The 5,000-nt window shown below is 38.1% G+C and overlaps 1 protein-coding gene across 2 annotated transcripts in view; it reads left to right on the top strand.

Moving 5' to 3' along the window:
• Positions 1-4,052: 4,052 nt before the first annotated feature.
• Positions 4,053-5,000, top strand: part of LOC125047076 (KAT8 regulatory NSL complex subunit 1-like) — an 87,356-nt gene continuing 86,408 nt past the window's right edge. Inside the window, exon 1 of one of the 2 annotated variants that reach the window (XM_047645172.1) lies at positions 4,053-4,284. The gene's annotated coding sequence lies outside the window, so the exon portion shown is untranslated. The remainder of the gene's footprint in view (positions 4,285-5,000) is intronic. The other variant, XM_047645173.1, reaches the window with a different exon arrangement.

Raw genomic sequence — 5,000 nt, 5'->3', positions numbered from 1 at the left:
CTGAAATAATTCACGATAAATGGAGTAAGGGTTTGGATACCTTTGCCACGAACAATGAATGCTGTAGCAAGAGTGACCATATCCGCATCTATATAGCATGGAAATTCCTCGCTTATTACGATCAAAACAGCAATGTCACTTCGAGTCAAAAAGGAGCAAACACAGACCAGATATCTGCATATCCTCACTATAGATTAAACATATAGTCTTTGTACCTACTGGTTGCTTCAGGATATCTAAATCAATGTAACATGGAACGCCGGTAGATTTCGCACACTTAGGAGACTCCGGACAAAATACTCTCTCGATTAGCGCCCTCTGCCCAGATATCGAGAATGATATCGCGTGAAACAGGTGTAAATCCCATTAGGGTCAGGGATGAGACAGACGTCTTTCCCCAGTATATATAGGGTTATTTTGGTAGAGCGACTGTTCCCCCGGAGTAACAGTTACGTTGCCGGCTTTAACCCTGTCGATTATGCAGGCGGATATTAATTGTACTTATCAGGCTTAGCAACCAGATATGAAACACCACGTGGAAGTTTACTCGGGGTTTTATATCGAGAAGAGGATACACTTGACAGGTTTGTAATGACTAATGGCAGGTTGGCAGGTTGAGGTGGTAGCTATTTGATAACTGACAGGCTAGTGATGCTTATGTAAAATACAGTACAAAGATGCCATCAGGATATGTGCGCTCATCCATTGTCTCCAACTTCTGATGCGCATTTTCGCTTCGTTGGGAAATAAAACAAGTAGAAGTGAACATACTCTACGACCTCTTACCCTGCGTTTTCCTGAATACCACGAGGAAATCAATCGAGGAACTTCACAACACCAACCGTTTAACCGAGTTTAGTGAATCCATTTACCTGAAAGTAAAATAATATTTGTACTTCACGTGTTTTATGTAGAGCCAGTGCATTGTTTCCCTATGGTAATGACCAAGCAAATTCGTTGGCGGTTGAGACATTACATGTATATATACACACCTTGAGCCGACATCAAAGGTAACGTTGCTATTGGACAGCCATTATCTGAGAACTCTATTCCAGGATAATCATCTTCTCCGAATGGGTCGCCAAGGAAGGCAAAACCATTATGTTACACAACTGGTTATTTCAGACAGTGGTCGGACTCGGTCGCTATTGCGCCATGCTTGTCGGGTTGTGAGATGCTCAAGTGGGAATTAAAGTTCTCTTAAGGAATTGGGTATTGGGTACTACTTGCAGTTTCATTATATAATATATGCTCGAAAAAAAAATAAAAAAAAAAATAGGCGAGAGAAAACTATATATGATATATATATATACACACATATATATAATATATATATATATATAATATATATATATATATACACACATAATATTAGTGGCAGTTTTTTTGTCTTTTATGATACTGGGAAAAGAATTAGTAATTGTTGTGGGATTTTTTCTTTATCTTTTATGAAATATACCTTATCACAGCATATCTTCAACAAGGAATTAAACTATTTCCTAGCTGCCAAGTGATTTCTTTGTCTTCCCTTTCACAAGCGTTCTCTAAACTACCTCCTCGCTTTCAGTCTGGCTAATGGATAAATTTTCTTTTAAATCTCTGTACTGTTCTTGGCCATAACCATTCCCTCGGTGATACACAATAAGACACTCCGTAACATGCATAATTTAGTGATTTTTTTCATAGTCGAGTTAAGATTCTTTAGTATTCTAGTGATGTTTACAAGATAGTTATGTGAATGAAAGATCCCAATATATATATATAACTTTGGAATAAAATATATTCTTTTCAATTTCACATTTCCGTAAACAATTTTTTTTTCTTTTTTTTGCATCTCAAATTCAGGCAACATACGTGGAGAAGCAAAAAGTAAATTCAATCTACGATCTTTTTATTCAATACTTTGCGATATTTTCACCGTGGTTCATTGTATGTTATCTTCACTGGTCCTCTATAAATACCTCACGTGTGCATAATAGAATAGGTTTTAGTTAGAACTCCTAACATAATTATTCATTTTTCCGTCCATTAAGTCAGAAAAAATCGATATGTAATTGCAAAGAGTTCAGAACAGGCTGCATTTTCCTAGAATTATATATAACAACTATCTCATTCTCCTTAAACGATAGCTTTTCTCATGATTACTACCTTTTCCTAGAATTTTATTTAACTTCTATCTCATTCTCCTTAAACGATACTCTTTCTCCTTATTACTACGTTTTCCCGGAATTGTATTTGACTTCAACTCTCATTATCTTTATCATTTCAACGCTGACGTACGACGTGCTCAAAATCTATTCAGAGAGGGAGCAAAAATTAACTAAACAAAGCTTTTCTATAGATTTTACTTGCTACTTCGGGGGTAAAAAAATCGTGGAGGTTATGCAACTGCTGGTTAAATTATTGGATTTTAGTCTGGTCAGGTTCTCTATTTTCACCGGGTCCTTAAATGAGTAGTTATCGAGTGTACTAACATATTTTAAGTACGTAAAAGTCAACGGTCTCTTCCCAATTTCCTTTGATTATAGAAACAGTTATACCAAGTGCAGTGAACTTCAAGAATATGTATTATTAATTTGCCCATTGTTTATATATATATATATATATATATATATATAAATATCTGTGTGTGTGTGTGCGTCCATATGTTTTATGTATGTATGGTGTATGTATGCATGTATGTATGTATATTTGTATATATGTATGTATGTGCGTATGTATGTATGTATGTATATATGTACGTACGTATCTATACATGTTTGTATGTGAGTATGTATGTATGTACGTATGTATTTATGTGTGTATACCTATTTCCCTAATCATAATGGGAAACTTCTAGCAAGAGGCCACAGCCATGCCAGAAGCGACACAGTGCTATAAACCCAACGTACTTTATATAATTACGTATGTATTGTGCCCTTTTAGAACGGAATGTTTTCTAGTTTATTTAATGCGCTACGCACTTTCAAGGAACGATACTTGATGTTCAGCACCGTTCTTATAATTGATAACTGTTGTTATAGAGACAGCTTATGCTTTTCGAAAGAGAAAATAAGCCATAAAGTTAAAGGATGACGAAATCAGCTTTATCCTCACGTGATAGGACAGGGTTACAAACATTTCCGATAGCTGCCGCACTGCAGAATTTTAGAAAGAGGGTGTAAAAGGACACTTATTACGACTCGCTGAATTTAATTATGGTAACCTTAGGCATTTTACAACGTGCGAAAAATAATCGCACAGGGAAATTCACGAGGCTGATAAACTGAAACATATCTATAGACTTACGCACTGACACAGCACACAAAAATGTTAATCATATTATCTTCTCACAATGGCCCATATATATTAAACCGTACTTCATGTTGAAACCCATTCATAATAAACCTTAAACACGTTTAATCTGATACAATATGTAAATATTGCATTTATCAATATTGGTAAGCCTGTCGCTCTGGAAGCATCGTACCTCTCATGTAAATGGCGGCCTGAGAGTCCACCGTATACAGGAAACCAACTTTGCTATGACACATTTTGTCGAATGGCAAAGCTATAATCAGTTCTAATGTGTAAATATAAAGTAATTATATATATTGCATTTTTTCATCCTATATTTGTTATAATGGAGAACATATATCAGCGATAATTACTATTCTAAACGCGCCAAATTTTGTATGGTAGAGCCAACTCATAGCTATTCTACTTACAAAACACCCTCGGGAGTATTGACTTTAAATTACAATATACTCTATCATGACCTCAAAAATATTTTTAAAAGAGAAGACAAAAATATTAGATATATAAATTGTGACACGATTAGATACGCAGAAAGGACAGATGAGCTACAGTGAACTTGAATACTTTAAATATCTTTTAATACTGGGTGAGGAGGTACGGCGGAGGGAACAGCCATCCCGCCCAATCAGACAATGCGGGCAAGCAGGTTCTGCGCAGTGACGTCACTCCCGCGCATCTTAGTCAGTTGACAGTCTTTCGTCTTGTGGATATGTGCACTTCTTGTGATATTCTCTAGAATTCACCAGAAAAATGTATATGTGTAATTGGGGTGCGTATTGTGCCGAAGGATAGCAGTAGAAGACCATATATGCACGTGTCAATGCGCTTTAAGCTATCGAAAAAAATCATCTCCAAGAGAGGATTCAGTAACTCCTCTGGTGTGAATTGTGAGGTTGTGCGGAGAAGAGCGCTACAGGATCTTTCAGTGTAATATCCAGGATTTGGGTTCATTTCGGATTTTCAGACCGCCGTTCTACATTGACAGAGGTTTGTAACATTTTAGTGTGTGGATTCGTGGCGGAATCGGAGCGAAGAGGGGCCCCGCGTGTCCAGAAAAGCGGCGATAAGGGCGGAGGTGGCGCGGGGAGGGTCGGCGAGGGAGCGGCTGGTGGCCATGGCGGCGGCGTCACGTGGTGGCCCGGCGCGGCGCGGCAGTGTGGCCCGCGACGCCGTAAAGGGTGGACATGCCGTTTTTCGACCGGCTTTTTGCCACTTGTATGAATGAATAAGAGTTGGTTCATGTTGCTATGGCGAGCTCTGATGCCTGCGGATGATAAAATGGGTGTGCGATGAGAGGTATGACCCGTGGGAGGTGGATATCGCCCATTTATTCAATTTTGGTGCTGAACACTTGTGGGTCGAGTGCCCTTTCATGACTATTCTGAATACCGTATTTTAGAAAGCATGTGGTGTCAGATATTAGACGACGGGTAATGTAGATCCCTCTTAAAGTATTACTTTGCCGTTGAATTATTTCAGAATCATGACAGCTTTAAAAGAATCGAAGTACCGTTATGGAAGGGCTTCTTGAATGTCGCCGGTGTGTGGAAGCGAAGAAACCTTTGCCATTTTATTCAGTCTCTTTGAACCTCTCAAGAAAATAAAAAGGTTTTAGGTCTCGGCATCAGTTCGAAGTGTTAACAGTAGTTACAAGTTTTCAAGTAACACATTGTCGATTCCCTCTCTTAAAGTAAAATACCGGC

The sequence above is a fragment of the Penaeus chinensis genome, chromosome 40, assembly GCF_019202785.1.
Source record: "Penaeus chinensis breed Huanghai No. 1 chromosome 40, ASM1920278v2, whole genome shotgun sequence".
In the NCBI taxonomy this organism is placed as follows: domain Eukaryota; kingdom Metazoa; phylum Arthropoda; class Malacostraca; order Decapoda; family Penaeidae; genus Penaeus; species Penaeus chinensis.
The sequence above is the reverse complement of the archived record's forward strand: the minus strand, read 5'-3'. Positions and strand labels throughout refer to the sequence as shown.